Source organism: Mobula hypostoma, chromosome 17, assembly GCF_963921235.1.
Source record: "Mobula hypostoma chromosome 17, sMobHyp1.1, whole genome shotgun sequence".
Lineage (NCBI taxonomy): Eukaryota > Metazoa > Chordata > Chondrichthyes > Myliobatiformes > Myliobatidae > Mobula > Mobula hypostoma.
Window position 1 is genome coordinate 67651066 of NC_086113.1, and position 17576 is coordinate 67668641.

Sequence of the window (17576 nt, forward strand, 5' to 3'; positions counted from 1 at the left end):
GTGTCTGTGTTTCCACAATTCTGTGTGCAGGGCTGTGAATCTCTCTCTCTCTGTCTGTGTCTGCATGACCCGCCACAGGGCTGGGAATCTCTGTGTCTGTGTCTCCACAATTCTGAGTGCAGGGCTGAGAATGTCTGTGTCTGTGTCTCCACAATTCTGTGTGCAGGGCTGTGAATCTCTCTCTCTGTGTCTGTGTCTGCATGACCCGCCACAGGGCTGGGAATCTCTGTGTCTGTTCTCCACCATTCTGTGTGCAGGGCTGGGAATCTCTGTGTCTGTGTCTCCACAATTCTGAGTGCAGGGCTGAGAATGTCTGTGTCTGTGTCTCCACAATTCTGTGTGCAGGGCTGTGAATCTCTCTCTCTGTGTCTGTGTCTGCATGACCCGCCACAGGGCTGGGAATCTCTGTGTCTGTTCTCCACCATTCTGTGTGCAGGGCTGGGAATGTCTGTGTCTGTGTCTCCAAAATGGACAGGTTGCAATTGAATCTGAGGGGATCCAATGTTCTTGTGGGCTGGTTGACTAGAGCTGTTGGGCATGGTTTAAACTAATGTAGTGTGACATGGGAACCAGTATTAGGTTGCAGAGGATGAGCCAGCGGGGTAACAAGTAAATGATGGATATAACATGAACGCATTAAGGACAAGCAAATTATTGGTTACAAATGCAGACAGACTAAAGAGTTAAGTTGTACCACAGAAGCAAAATTCATAAGGATGAAGAAGTCAGGACTGAAAGTGCTGTATTTAAGTGTGTGTAGCATTTGGAATAAGGTGAACAAGCTCCTGGCGCAATTCGAGATTGATCGGTATGACATTGTGGGCATCACTGCATCATGGCTGAAAGAGGTTTGGAGCTTAATATCAAAGGATATATTTTGTATCGAAAGGACAGGCAGGAGGACGTAAGCAGTGGTGTGGGTCTGTTGATAAGAGATGGAATTACATCTTTAGAGAGAGGAACGTAGGGTCAGAGAATGTTCAATCTTTGTGGGTGGAGCTAAGAAACTACAAGGGTGAAAAAAGCACCTAATGGAAATCATATATAGGCCTCCAAATAGTAGCCAAGATCTGGGGCTGACTTTGCAAAGGGAGCTGGAAAAGGCATGTAATAAGGGTAATGGCAGAATTATAATGGGCGATTTCAATATGCAAGGAGATTAGGAAAGTCAGGTTGGTGTCAGATTGCAAGAGAGAAAATTTGTTGAATGCCTATGAGATGGCTTTTTAGAGCAGTTTGTGCTTAAGCCTACTCTGGAAAAGGCTATCTCAGATTGGGTGTTATGGAATAACCCAGATCTTATTAGGGAGCTAATGTAAAGGAACCCTTAGGAGGCAGTGATCATAATATGATTGAATTCATACTGAAATTTGAGAGGGAGAGGCATGACTCACATGTATCAGTATCGCAATGGAATAAAGGGAATTACAGAGGCATGAGAGAGGAGCTTGCCGACGTGGATTGGAGGGCAATCCTGGTGGGGCTGACAGCAGAGCAGAGTTGGCTGAAGCTTCTGGAAATAGTTCATAAGGCACAGGATAGATGTGTCCCGCAAAAGAAGAAATTCTCAAAAGGCAGGGGTAGACAACCGTGGCTGACAAGGGAAGTTAAGGATGGCATAAAAGCCAAGGAAAGGGCATATAAGGTAGCAAAAGTAAGTGGGAAATTGAATGATTGGGAAGTTTTAAGATCCAACAAAAGGCAGCTAAAAAAGCTACAAGAAGGGAGAAGATGAAATATGTGAGCAAATAGTCAACAATATAAAGCAGGATACCAAAAGTTTTTTCAGTTATATAAAGAGTGAAAGGGAGGTGAGAGTTGATATTGGACCACAGGAAAATGATGCTGATGAGGTAGTAATGGGGGAACAAAGGAAAGGCAGATGAACTTAATGGGTACGTTTTGGTCTGTCTTCACTGTGGAGGGCACTAGCTGCGTGTCAGAGGTCCATGGGTGCCAGGGAGCAGGAGTGAGTGCCATTGCTATTACAAAGGAATAAGTGCAAGGCTATATCAAAGGTCTTAAGGTGGATAAGTCACCTGGGCCAGATGGTCTATATCCCAGAGTCCTGAGAGAGGTTGCTGAAGAGATAACAGATGCATTGGTCATTATATTCAAGAATCACTTGATTCTGGCATGATCCCAGAGGACTGGAAAATTGCAAATGTCACTCCACTCTTTAAGAAGGGAGGAAGGGAAAAGAAAGGAAATTATAGGCCAGTTAGCCTAACCTCAGTGGTTGGGGAAGTGTCAGAGTCTATTATTAAGGATGAGGTTTCAGGATACTTGAAAACTAATAATAAAATAAGCCAAAGTCAGTATGGTTTCTGCAAAGGGAAATTTGCCTGACAAATCTGTTAGAGTTCTTTAAGGAAGTAACAAGCAGACAAAGGAGAGGCAGTGGATGTCATTTATTTGGATTTTCAGAAGGCATTTGATAAGCTGCCACACATGAGGCTGCTTAACAAGATAAAATCCTGTGGTATTACAGGAAAGATACTGGCATGGATAGTGGAATGGCTGACAGGCAGGAGACAACAACTAGGAAAAACGGGGGCCTTTTTCTGGTTGTCTGCCAGTGACTGGTGGTGTTCCACACGGGTCAGTATTGAGACCACTACTTTTCACATTGTTTTTCAGTGATTTTGATAGTGGAATTGATGGCTTTGTGGCAAAGTTTGTCGTTGTTACAAAGATAGGTGGAGGGGTAGGTAGTGCTGAGGAAGATAGGTAGAGGGGTAGGTAGTGCTGAGGAAGCAATGCGATTGCAGCAGGACTTGGACAAATTGGGAGAATGGGCAAAAATGTGGCAGATGGAATACAGTGTTGGGAAATGTATGATAATGCATTTTGGTAAAAGGAACAATAGTGCAGGCTATTACCTAAATGCAGAGAAGGTTCAAACATCAGAGATGCAGAGGGACTTAGGAGTCCTCATGCAAGACACCCAGAAGGTTAATTTACGGGTTGAATCAGTGGTAAAGAAAGCAAATGGAAAGTTGGCATTTATTTCAAGTGGAATAGAATATAAAAGCAAGGAGATAGTGCTGAGGCTTTATAAGACACTAGTCAGGCCGCACTTGGAGTATTGTCAACAGTTTTGGGCCCCATATCTCAGAAATCATATGTTGTCATTGGAGAGAGTTCAGAGGAGGTTCACAAGGATGATTCTGGGAATGAAGGGGTTAACATTTTGGGAGTGTATTTTAGCTTTGGGTCTGTACTCACTGGAATACAGTGGGGGGGGGTGGCGGGGTGGTGGTTCTCATTGAAACCTACCAAACGTTGAAAGGGCTAGATATGGTGGATGTGGAGAGGATGTTCTCCCTGGTGGGGGTAAACAGAACTAGAGGGCACAACCTCAGAAATGAGGGGCGACCTTTTAGAACAGACATTTTTTAACCAGAGAGGAGTGAATCTGTGGATTGGTCTGTCACAGACTGCGGCGGGAGCCACGTCCGTGGGGATATTTAAGGCAGAAATTGATCGTTTCCTGATTGGTCAGGGCATTAAAGGTTATAGTGAAAAGGAAGATGTGTGGGATTGAGTGGGATCTAGGATCAGCCATGATGGAATGGCAGAGCAAGCTCGATGTCCTGAATGGCCTAATACTGCTCTTATGTCTTACAGTCTTGTTCTGTGTGCAGACTCATTGTGTCTGTCTCCATCGCTCAATGTGCAGGGCTGTCACCCTCTCTTTCTGTATCTCCCGCAGGGCTGTGACTCTCTCTCTCTGTGTCTCCATCACTCTGAGTGACGACTGTGACTCTCTCCTTCTGTGTCTCCATCACTCTGAGTGACGGGCTGTGACTCTCTCTGTGTCTCCATCACTCTGAGTGACGGGCTGTGACTCTCTCTGTGTCTCCATCACTCTGAGTGATGACTGTGACTCTCTCTGTGTCTCCATCACTCTGAGTGACGGGCTGTGACTCTCTCTGTGTCTCCATCACTCTAAGTGACGACTGTGACTCTCTCTGTGTCTCCATCACTCTGAGTGACGACTGTGACTCTCTCCTTCTGTGTCTCCATCACTCTGAGTGACGGGCTGTGACTCTCTCTGTGTCTCCATCACTCTAAGTGACGACTGTGACTCTCTCTGTGTCTCCATCACTCTGAGTGACGACTGTGACTCTCTTTCTGTGTCTCCATCACTCTGAGTGACGGGCTGTGACTCTCTCTTTCTGTGTCTCCATCACTCTGAGTGACGCCTGTGCCTCTCTCTGTGTCTCCATCAGTCTGAGTGACGACTGTGACTCTCTCTGTGTCTCCATCACTCTGAGTGACGGGCTGTGACTCTTTCTGTGTCTCCATCACTCTGAGTGACGGGCTGTGACTCTCTCTGTGTCTCCATCACTCTGAGTGACGACTGTGAATCTCTCTGTGTCTCCAACGCACTGAGTGATGACTGTGACTCTCTCTGTGTCTCCATCACTCTGAGTGACGGCCTGTGACTCTCTCTGTGTCTCCATCACTCTGAGTGACGACTGTGACTCTCTCTGTGTCTCCATCACTCTGAGTGACGACTGTGACTCTCTTTCTGTGTCTCCATCACTCTGAGTGATGACTGTGACTCTCTTTCTGTGTCTCCATCGCACTGAGTGATGACTGTGACTCTCTCTGTGTCTCCATCACTCTGAGTGACGACTGTGACTCTCTCTGTGTCTCCATCGCACTGAGTGACGACTGTGACTCTCTCTTTCTGTGTCTCCATCACTCTGAGTGACGACTGTGACTCTCTCTGTGTCTCCATCACTCTGAGTGACGACTGTGACTCTCTCTGTGTCTCCATCGCACTGAGTGACGGGCTGTGACTCTCTCTGTGTCTCCATCACTCTGTGTGACGGGCTGTGACTCTCTTTCTGTGTCTCCATCACTCTGAGTGACGACTGTGACTCTCTCTGTGTCTCCATCACTCTGAGTGACGACTGTGACTCTCTCCTTCTGTGTCTCCATCACTCTGAGTGACGGGCTGTGACTCTCTCTGTGTCTCCATCACTCTAAGTGACGACTGTGACTCTCTCTGTGTCTCCATCACTCTGAGTGACGACTGTGACTCTCTTTCTGTGTCTCCATCACTCTGAGTGACGCCTGTGCCTCTCTCTGTGTCTCCATCAGTCTGAGTGACGACTGTGACTCTCTCTGTGTCTCCATCACTCTGAGTGACGGGCTGTGACTCTCTCTGTGTCTCCATCACTCTGAGTGACGGGCTGTGACTCTCTCTGTGTCTCCATCACTCTGAGTGACGACTGTGACTCTCTCTGTGTCTCCATCGCCCTGAGTGACGGGCTGTGACTCTCTCTGTGTCTCCATCGCCTTGAGTGACGGGCTGTGACTCTCTCTGTGTCTCCATCGCACTGAGTGACGGGCTGTGACTCTCTCTGTGTCTCCATCACTCTGTGTGACGGGCTGTGACTCTCTTTCTGTGTCTCCATCACTCTGAGTGACGACTGTGACTCTCTCTGTGTCTCCATCACTCTGAGTGACGACTGTGACTCTCTCCTTCTGTGTCTCCATCACTCTGAGTGACGGGCTGTGACTCTCTCTGTGTCTCCATCACTCTAAGTGACGACTGTGACTCTCTCTGTGTCTCCATCACTCTGAGTGACGACTGTGACTCTCTTTCTGTGTCTCCATCACTCTGAGTGACGCCTGTGCCTCTCTCTGTGTCTCCATCAGTCTGAGTGACGACTGTGACTCTCTCTGTGTCTCCATCACTCTGAGTGACGACTGTGACTCTCTCTGTGTCTCCATCACTCTGAGTGACGACTGTGACTCTCTCTTTCTGTGTCTCCATCACTCTGAGTGACGACTGTGACTCTCTCTGTGTCTCCATCACTCTGAGTGACGACTGTGACTCTCTCTGTGTCTCCATCGCACTGAGTGACGGGCTGTGACTCTCTCTGTGTCTCCATCACTCTGTGTGACGGGCTGTGACTCTCTTTCTGTGTCTCCATCACTCTGAGTGACGACTGTGACTCTCTCTGTGTCTCCATCACTCTGAGTGACGGGCTGTGACTCTCTCTGTGTCTCCATCACTCTGAGTGACGACTGTGACTCTCTCTGTGTCTCCATCACTCTGAGTGACGGGCTGTGACTCTCTCTGTGTCTCCATCACTCTGAGTGACGACTGTGACTCTCTCTGTGTCTCCATCGCCCTGAGTGACGGGCTGTGACTCTCTCTGTGTCTCCATCACTCTGAGTGACGGGCTGTGACTCTCTCTGTCTCTCCATCACTCTGAGTGACGACTGTGACTCTCTCTGTGTCTCCATCGCACTGAGTGACGACTGTGACTCTCTCTGTGTCTCCATCACTCTGAGTGATGACTGTGACTCTCTTTCTGTGTCTCCATCGCACTGAGTGACGACTGTGACTCTCTCTGTGTCTCCATCACTCTGAGTGACGGGCTGTGACTCTCTCTGTGTCTCCATCGCACTGAGTGACGGGCTGTGACTCTCTCTGTGTCTCCATCACTCTGTGTGATGGGCTGTGACTCTCTTTCTGTGTCTCCATCACTCTGAGTGACGACTGTGACTCTCTCTGTGTCTCCATCACTCTGAGTGACGGGCTGTGACTCTCTCTGTGTCTCCATCACTCTGAGTGACAACTGTGACTCTCTCTGTGTCTCCATCACTCTGAGTGACGACTGTGACTCTCTCTGTGTCTCCATCACTCTGAGTGACAACTGTGACTCTCTCTGTGTCTCCATCACTCTGAGTGACGGGCTGTGACTCTCTCTGTGTCTCCATCACTCTGAGTGACGACTGTGACTCTCTCTGTGTCTCCATCGCCCTGAGTGACGGGCTGTGACTCTCTCTGTGTCTCCATCACTCTGAGTGACGGGCTGTGACTCTCTCTGTCTCTCCATCACTCTGAGTGACGACTGTGACTCTCTCTGTGTCTCCATCGCACTGAGTGACGACTGTGACTCTCTCTGTGTCTCCATCACTCTGAGTGATGACTGTGACTCTCTTTCTGTGTCTCCATCGCACTGAGTGACGACTGTGACTCTCTCTGTGTCTCCATCACTCTGAGTGACGGGCTGTGACTCTCTCTGTGTCTCCATCACTCTGTGTGACGGGCTGTGACTCTCTTTCTGTGTCTCCATCACTCTGAGTGACGACTGTGACTCTCTCTGTGTCTCCATCACTCTGAGTGACGACTGTGACTCTCTCTGTGTCTCCATCGCACTGAGTGACGACTGTGACTCTCTCTGTGTCTCCATCACTCTGAGTGACGGGCTGTGACTCTCTCTGTGTCTCCATCACTCTGAGTGACGATTGTGACTCTCTCTGTGTCTCCATCGCCCTGAGTGACGGGCTGTGACTCTCTCTGTGTCTCCATCACTCTGAGTGACGACTGTGACTCTCTCTGTGTCTCCATCACTCTGAGTGACGACTGTGACTCTCTCTTTCTGTGTCTCCATCACTCTGAGTGACGACTGTGACTCTCTCTGTGTCTCCATCACTCTGAGTGACGGGCTGTGACTCTCTCTGTGTCTCCATCACTCTGAGTGACAACTGTGACTCTCTCTGTGTCTCCATCACTCTGAGTGACGGGCTGTGACTCTCTCTGTGTCTCCATCACTCTGAGTGACGACTGTGACTCTCTCTGTGTCTCCATTGCCCTGAGTGACGGGCTGTGACCCTCTCTGTGTCTCCATCACTCTGAGTGACGGGCTGTGTCTGTGTACAGCAGATGCTATTTCGTTGGCACCCTGGAACATCTAGGCAGTAAAGTTGCATAAATCAGGATAAACTTTATCGATCACCACTCGGCATTTAACACCATCATCCCCTCAGGTTGAATTAGTAAACTCCAAGCTCTGGGCCTCAATACCCCCTTGTGCAGTTGGATTCTGGTACACCCATCAGTCTGGATTGGCAAAAACATCTCCTCCACAACCTCCATCAGCACAGGGGCACTGCAGGATGTGCACTCAGCTTTACGCCTGACTGTGTGGCTAAGTACAGCTCCAAAACCATATACAAGTTTGCTGATGTGGGCTGTATCAGCATACAGGAGGCAGAATGAAAACTGGGCTGGGTAGTGTAATAACAACCTCCTACTCAGGGTCAACAAGACCAAGGAACTGATTATAGACTTCAGGAGAGGAAACCAGAGGTCCATGAGCCAGTAATCATCAGAGGATCGGAGGTGGAGAGAGTCAGTAACCACCCAGGCCATGCTCTTTTCTCACTGCTGCCATCAGGTAGAAGGTACAGGTGCCTCAGGACTCTCACCACCAGTTCAAGAACAGTCACTACCCCTCAACCATCAGGCTCTTGAACAAAAGGGGATAACTACACTCATTTCAGGACACTTCTGTTATTTCATGTTTGTTATTCATTGCTATTTATTTACACCTACATTTGCACAGTTTGTTTACAGCTTACAGTTCCTGATTTTAACAGATTCTGATCCTGTTTACAGTTACTGTTCTATAGATTTGCTAAATATGCCCACAGAAAAAGAATCTCAGGGTTGTATGTAGTGACATGTATGTACTTTGATGATAAATTCTACTTTGAACTTTGATTAGCTGTGAAATACAGCACTCTAGGGAATGCTGAGCAGGACGAGCTGTGCTGGTGGAGAGAGAAATATTGAGCTAATATTGTAAGTTGATGACCGAGATCATGACTGGTCAAACAGAGTGAGTTATGTGAGGTTGTCAGTCTTCTGCAGTCAACATACCCAGGTGGAAGTCAAGGTGCTTTTCACTGAGCTTGTATTAGCCTCATCGTAACAAAGCAGAAAGTTGCACACAAATAGATTAGACTGGGAACTAACTACTAACTAACTAACTACTTTGTAGCTATGGGAACTCGCATGGGCCCCAGCTACGCCTGCCTCTTCACTGGTTATGTGGAACAGTCTGTGCTCCAAACCTATTCTGGTGCTGCTCCCCAACTTTTCCTTCGCTACATTGACGACCACATTGGTGCTGCTTCCTGCACCCATGCTGAGCTCGTCAATTTCATCAACTTTACTTCAAACTTCCACCCAGCCCTCAAATTCACTTGATCTATTTCAGTCACTTCTCTCCCCTTTCTCAATCTCCCGGTCTCCATCTCTGGAGACAGACTGTCCACTGACATCTTCTACAAGCCCACTGACTCTCATAACTACCTCAACTATACCTCTTCCCACCCCGCCACATGCAAAAATGCCATTCCCTATTCCCAGTTCTCCCGTCTCCACCGCATCTGCTCCCAGGTTGAGGCTTTCCGCTCCAGGACATTTCAAATGTCCTCTTTCTTTAAGGATCGTGCTTTCCCTTCTGCCGTCATCAATGATGCCCTCACCCGCATCTCCTCCATTTCCCGCACTTCGGCCCTCACCCCATCCCCCCGTCACCACAACAGGGACAGAGTTCCCCTTGTCCTCACCTACCACCCCACCAGCCTCCGGATCCAGCACATTATCCTCCGCAACTTCCACCACCTTCAACAGGACCCCACCACTAAGCACATCTTTCCCTCTCTACCCCTCTCTGCCGTCCACAGGGATCAGTACCTCCGTGACTCCCTCATCCACACATCCCTCCCCATGAATCTCCCACCCGGCACTTATCCCTGTATGCGTAAGTGCTACACCTGTCCTACACCTCCTCTGTCACCACCATTCAGGGCCCCAAACAGTCCTTCCAGGTGAGGCAACACTTCACTTGTGAGTCTGTTGGGGTCATCTACTGCATCCGGTGCTCCCGGTGCGGCCTCCTCTACATCGGTGAAACCCGATGCAGATTGGGGGACTGCTTCGTCGAGCACCTCCGCTCCGTCCACCACAACAGACAGGATCTCCCGGTAGCCACCCACTTCAGCTCTGCTTCCCATTCAATTCAGATATGTCCATACATGGCCTCCTCTACTGCCATGATGAGGCTAAACTCAGGTTGGAGGAGCAACACCTCATATACCATCTAGGTAGTCTCCAGCCCTTTGGTATGAACATAGAATTCTCCAACTTCCGGTAATTCCTTCCCCCTCCTTTCCCCTATCCTTATTTCACTCTGCCCCCTCCCCCAGCTGCCTATCACCTCCCTCATGGTTCCACCTCCTTCTACTACCCATTGTTTTCCAGCCTATCACCTGCCTGCTTCCCCTCCCCCACCCCTTTGTCTTTCAAATTACTTGTTTTTCAACTGAACCTACCAGCCTTCTTCCAGCCCTCCCCCACCTTCTTTCTTCAGTCCTGACGAAGGGTTCCGGCCCGAAACGTCGACTCATCGTTTCAACTGATGCTGCCCGACCTGCTGAGTCCCTCCAGCGTGTTGTGAGTGTTGCTTTGATCCCAGCATCAGCAGATTATTTTGTGTTTAGATTAAACTGGGAATGGGAATGGAGAATTTAAAGTGATAGGTTAGGGTTAACCCTGCAGACTGGATGAAGTACAGGAATGTCACTGCTTCACCTGGAGTGACTCAGTTGTAGATATCCTTCCACTAATCAGCAACCTATCACTGCTCTTTCTCTGGAGAAAACGCATCCCTTTTTGACAGAGAGTGAAACTACATCATTCTCCATGTGCAGCCTCACTGGGGCCCTATATAAATGCAGTAAGGCATCTTTGTTCTTGAACTTAAAAAGTAATAAAGGGTAATACACCATTTGTCTGCCTAAATCATTTGTGCTTCTGGCTGTCAGTCCTCAGTAACTTCTCTACAAGTACTCCCAGGTTCATTTCAACATCAACACACCCTGATCTCACCATTATATAAAAAACATGCTTTGTTTTCGTGCACCTTCACATTTCAAACTTTATATTCTATCATGTCCATATCCCTTTCTACCACCTCACAATCCCACTGCTAGACTTGAAAATGACATCTGATCCCTTCAACCACATTAATGATCTGGGCCCCATGCACCATTCTCTGTGGCACCCCACTCGTCACAGCCTGACAAACTGAGACAGACCCATGTGTTCCATCTCTTTACTTTCTGTCCAATAACCAATTCTCAATCTGTGCCTCTGTGAACTTTAACCTTGTTGACAATGGTCCTGTGAGGGACTTTAGTAAAATCCTCATCTACTGCTCTCCCTTTATCTATTCTACCCGGCACATCCTCAAAAAACTCCAGGGAATTAATCGAAAATAATTTTCCTTTCATTAAGTCCATACATCTCTGCTCAGTTATAACCATTCTTTTCAATGTCTCCTGCTTTTGCATCCTGCACTTGAATCTCCATCCCCTATTCTACCACTGATGTTAGCCGAATACCTTTATCGTTTCTTTGTCCTCTCCTTTTTAAATACTGGTGTTATATTCGTTAACCTCCAATTAACAGGCACTATCCAGAGTCTATAGAACCCTGGAAGATTTTTTACTAGAAAATCCTCTCCAGTAACCTTCTTCAAAACAATGGTATTTAGATTATTAGGCCTTGGTAAATATCACCTTCCAGTTTTACCATCTAGTACTTCTCATTCACTTTACCAGAATCCGCCAGTTCTATTGCAGGTCATTCATCTGTAATAGGACATGGAATAGTACAGCCGGGCAACAGGTTCTGTGGCCATGCTATTGTGCAGAACATGATACCAAATTAAACTAAACCCATCTGTCTTCAAATGATCTGTATCTTCCATTTCCTGTACATTCATATGCCTCTCTAAAACTGATGATATCTGCTTCCGTCACCTATCCTGGTAGCCTGTACCTGGTGCCTACCTCTCTATTTTTAAAAAGAACATTTGCCCTGCACATCTCCTTTAGATGTCCCCCAGTCACCTTACAGCTGAGTCCTTCAGTATTTGATATTTCTCTCCTGGGAAACAGAATCTATCTCTCTTGTTATTTTATACATTTTTATCAAGCCCTCCTCTCAGCCTCTGATCTTTCAGAGAAAATGATCCAAGTTTGTCCGAACTCTCCTTGGAGCACTTGCCCTCTCATCCAACGCTCTCCACATCCTTCCTGCAATGCAGTGACTAGAACTTGGCATGAAACTCTCTTTCTCTTTCCACAGATGTTGCCCAACCTGCTGAAGGTTTTCGGTACTACAAGAGGCTAAATCTCACCAACATTTACTTTCTAAGATGTGGTTTGATTGAGGAACGACTGTGCAGGTGCGTGGACATCAGCGAGTTAGATGGGCGGGAAGAGTTTAAAAGGAGGACAGCTTTATAGAGCGAGCAACGGAGTAGAGGGAGTCAGAATGATCAGGAGGGCTTTGGCTCAACGGGGTTTTGGCGATAACGGGTCGAGGCGAGGTAAGTTACTTGTGAAGAATAGGAATAGGAAGTATGTTTGTGAGGTCGGTGTTCTGTACTGGGTGTCAGATGTGGGATATCTGGGAAACTCCCAGCCTCCTGGATGGCCACATCTGTGCCAGGTGCGTCAAGCTGCAGCTCCTTAGGGACCGCATTAGGGAACTGGAGATGCAGCTCGATGACCTTCGTCTGGTCAGGGAGAGTGAGGAGGTGATAGAGAGGAGCTATAGGCAAGTAGACACACCAGGGCCTGCGGAGACACAGTCAGGAGAGGGAAGGGCAAGAGTCAGATACTAGAGAGTACCCATGTCGCTGTCTCCCTTAACAATAAGTACTCCTGCTTGAGTACTGCTGGCGGGGGGGGGGGGTGGTGGATACCCTACCTGGGGGAAGCAACAGTGGCCACACCTCTGGTACAGAATCTGGCCCAGTGGCTCAGAAGAGTAGGGAAAGGAAAAGGATGGCAGCAGTGATAAGGGACTTTATAGTTAGGGGTGAGTCAGGCGATCCTGTGGTCGCAGGGAAGAAATGCAGATGGTAGTTTGTCTCCCAGGTGCCAGAGTCCAGGATGTTTTTGATCGCGTCCACGATATCCTGAAATGGGAAGGAGAAGAGCCAGAGGTCGTGATACCTATTGGTACCAATGACATAGGTAGGAAAAGAGAGGAGGTCCTGAAAACAGACTACAGGGAGTTAGGAAGGAAGTTGAGAAGCAGGACCGCAAAGGCAGTAATCTCGGGATGACTGACTGTGCCATGTGACAGTGAGTATAGGAATAGAATGAGGTGGAGATAAATGTGTAGCTGAGAGATTGGAGCAGGGGGCAAGGATTCAGATTTCTGGATCATTGGGACCTCTTTTGGGGCAGGAGTGACCTGTACAAAAAGGACGGGTTTCACTTGAATTCCAAGAGGACCAATATCCTTGCGAGGAGGTTTGCAAAGGCTGTTGGGGAGAGTTTAAACTAAAATTGCTGGGGGCTGGGAACTGAACTGAAGAGACAGAGTAAGGGGCGGTTGGCTCACAAGTAGAGAAAGCTTGTAGACAGTGTGAGAGGGAGGATAGGCAGGTGATAGAGAAGGGATACTCTCAGAATGATGGTTTGAGATGTGTCTATTTTAAAACAAGGAGTATCATGAACAAAGCGGATGAGCTTAGAGCATGGATCAGTACTTGGAGTTAGGATGTTGTAGCCATTACAGAGACTTGGATGGCTCAGGGGCAGGAATGGTTACTTAGAGTGCTAGGATTTAGATGTTTCAGAAAGGACAGGGAGGGAGGCAAAAGAGGTGGGGGCATGGCACTGCTGATCAGAGATAGTGTCACGGCTGCAGAAAAGGAGGAAGACATGGAGGGGTTGTCTATGGAGTCTCTGTGGGTAGAAGTTAGGAGCACGAAGGGGTCAATAACTTTAACGGGTGTTTTTTATAGACCACCCAATAGTAACAGGGACATTGAGGAGCAGGTAGGGAGACAGAATCTGGAAAGATGCAATAATAACAGGGTTGCCGTGGTGGGAGATTTTAATTTCCCCAATACTGATTGGCATCTCCCTTAGAGCAAGGAGTTCAGATGAAGTGGAGTTTGTTAGGAATATGTAGATAAGCCTACAAGAGAAGAGGCTGTACTTGATCTGCTATTGGGAAATAATCCTGGTCAGGTATCAAGTCTCTCAGTGGGAGAGCATTTTGGAGATAGTGATCACAATTCTATCTCCTTTACCATAGCATTGGAGAGGGATAGGAACAGACAAGATAGGAAAGCGTTTAATTGGAGTAAGAAGAAATATGAAGCTATTAGGCAAGAACTTGGAAGCATAAATTGGGAACAGATGTTCTCAGGGAAATGTACGGCAGAAATGTGGCAAATGTTCAGGGGATATTTGTGTGGTATTCTGCATAGATACATTCCAATGAGACAGGGAAGGGATGGTAGGGTACAGGAACCATGCTGTACAAAGGCTATTGAAAATCTAGTCAGGAAGAAAAGAAAAGCTTACTAAAGGTTCAAAAAACTTGGTAATGATAGAGATCTAGAAAATTATAAGGCTAGCAGGAAGGAGCTTAAGAATGGAATTAGGAGAACCAGAAGGGGCCATGAGAAGACCTTGGCGAGCAGGATTAAGGAAAACCTCAAGGCATTCTACAAGTATGTGAAGAACAAGAAGATAAGATGTGAGAGAATAGGACCAATCAAGTGTGACAGTGGAAAAGTGTGTATGGAACCGGAGGAGATAGCAGAGGTACTTAATGAATACTTTGCTTCAGTATTCACTACAGAAAAGGATCTTGGTGATTGTAGGGATGACTTACAGCGGACTGAAAAGCTCGAGCAAGTAGAAATTAAGAAAAAGGATGTGCTGGAGCTTTTGGAAAGCATCAAGTTGGATAAGTCACCGGGACCAGACGAGATGTACCCCAGGCTACTGTGGGAGGTGAGGGAGGAGATTGCTGAGCCTCTGGCAATGAGCTTTGCATCATCAATGAGGACAGGAGAGGTTCCGGAAGATTGGAGGGTTGCAGATGTTGTTCCCTTATTCAACAAAGGGAGCAGAGATAGCCCAGGAAATTATAGACTAGCGAGTCTTACTTCAGTGATTGTTAAGTTGACAGAGAAGATCCTGAGAGGCAGGATTTATGAACATTTGGAGAGGCATAATATGATTAGGAATAGTCAGCATAGCTTTGTCAAAGGCAGGTCATGCCTTACGAGCCTGATTGAATTTTTTGAGGATGTGACTAAACACATTGATGAAGGTAGAGCAGTAGATGTAGTGTATAGATTTCAGCAAAGCATTTGATAAGGTACCCCATGTAAGGCTATTGCGAGTAAGGAAGCATGGGATCCAAGGGGACCTTGCTTTGTGGATCAGAATTGGCTTGCCCACAGAAGGCAAAGAGTGGTTGTATATGGTTCATACTCTGCATGGAGGTCGGTGACCAGTGATGTGCCTCAGGGATCTGTTCTGTGATCCCTTCTCTTCACGATTTTTATAAATGACTTGGATGAGGAAGTGGAGGGATGGGTTAGTAAATTTGCTGATGACACAAAGGTTGGGGTTGTTGTGGATAGTGTGGAGGGCTGTCAGAGGTTACAGTGGGACATTGATAGGATGCAAAACTGGGCTGAGAAGTGGCAGATGGAGTTCAACCCAGATAAGTGTGAGATGGTTCATTTGGGTAGGTCAAATCTAATGGCAGACTATAGTATTAATGGTAAGACTCTTGGCAGTGTGGAGGATCAAAGGGATCTTGGGGTCTGTGTCCATAGGACACTCAAAGCTGCTGTGCAGGTTGACTGTCTGGCTAAGACGGCATACGGTGCATTGGCCTTCATCAGCTGTGGGATTGAGTTTAGGAGCCGAGAGGTAATGTTACAACTATATCAGACCCTGGTCAGACCCCTCTTGGAGTACTGTGCTCAGTTCTGGTCACCTCACTACATGAAGGATGTGGAAACTATAGAACCGGTGCAGAGGAGATTTACAACGATGTTGCCTGGATTGAGGAGCATGCCTTATGAGAATAGGTTGAGAGAACTTGGCCTTTATTCCTTGGAGCAATGGAGGATGAGAGGTGACCTGATAGAGGTGTATAAGATGATGAGAGGCATTGATCATCTGGATAGTCAGAGGGTTTTCCCCAGGGCTGAAATGGCTAACACAAGAGGGCACAGTTCTAAGCTGCTTAGATGTAGGTACAGATGAGTTGTCAGGAGTAAGTTTTTTACACAAAGAGTGGTGAGTGCGTGGAATGGGTTGCTGGTGACTGTGGTGGAGGTGGATACAATAGGGTCTTTTAAGAAATTCCTGGATAGGTACATGGAGCTTAGAAAAATAGAGGGCTATGGGTAACCCTAGGTAATTTCTAAGGTAAGGACATGTTCGACACAGCTTTGTGGACTGAAGGGCCTGTATTGTGCTGCAGGTTTTCTTTGTTTCTATGTTTCTCAGAAGGATAAAGAAATTTGGTATTTCCCTGTTGACTCTGAGCGTCTTTTTATCAATGCAGCATGGAAAGCATCCTATTTGAATACATCAAAGATTGGCATGACAGCTGCTCTGCCATGACTGCAAGTAATTTCAAAGAGTTGTGTACATCACGGAAACTAGCCTCCCCTCCATGGACTCAGTCTATACTTGTTTATACTGGGTTCACTGACACAGTAAAGCAGCCAACATAATCAAAAGCCCCACCCACCTATTCTTCCCCTCTCCCATTCAGCATCAGGCATCAAAGCCTTACGAAAGCCTGAAAGCACATACTACCAGGCTCAAGGAAAGCTTCAACCACACTGTTATAAGACTATTGGATAGTTCCCTAGTACATTAAGATAGACTCTTGACCTTACAATCTACCTGATTATAATCTTGCACTTTTAATTGTTTACTAGCACTGCACTTTCTATGCAGCTGTTTATTCTGCATCCTGTTATTGTTTTACCTTGTGCTACTTCAGTAAATGAATCGATACGTACGAGCTGTATGCAAGATAAGTTTTTCACCGTACCTCTGCACGTGTGACAAAATAAACCAATTGCAATTCAGAGCCAGTTTCCAAGTCCATTCTATTAACAATCATTGTGTGCTTTTTAGTAAGCAATTACTCAACCCAATGAGTGACAATACATTTAATGCAAACAAATGTCACTGATTTTTTAATGAAATTGTATATACATCTGAATAAATACTACTAGATAAACGGCTAAGAGAGAATGAGCAGCTGTGTTTAAATTGCACAGTAACTAAGAATTCCTCCCAATAGGGATAAGAGCAAAACAGGCAAGATCTTTCCCTAATGAGAGAAAATCTGTAGATGCTGGGGGAACTCAGCAGGCCAGGCAGCATCTATGGGAAAAAGCTCGGTCAACATTTTGGGTCGAGACCCTTCGGCAGAATCTTCCCTTACTTGGTGCCTTTGTATGTATATGCAACTCTTCTGAGTGTCAGTGAAATTGTGTGTTGGTTTCTATATTTCTTATTATAATCTATAGGTTTTTATTATGCATTGCAATGTACTACTGCTAAAGAAAACAACAAATTTCACAACAAAAGCCAGTGATAATAATGCTAATTCTGTCCTTTTCAACAACTACAATTTCTCTACCCAGTTGTGCTGTCCTTTTCAACAACTATAATTTCTTTACCCAGTTGTGCTGGGATTAACTGCAGTGCCCACAAAACTTGAGCAAACTCTCAGTTTGAAACAATAAATTGAAGACAAAAATACTTTCCTACTTTAATCCTTTTTGGCTCAAATTTTCCCTTTGAAATAAATTCTGATGACACACAGCCTTCCTGAAATGGAAAACAAAATGAAGCAAATATTGTCCCCTGAATCTAAATGCCACAAGGGAAAT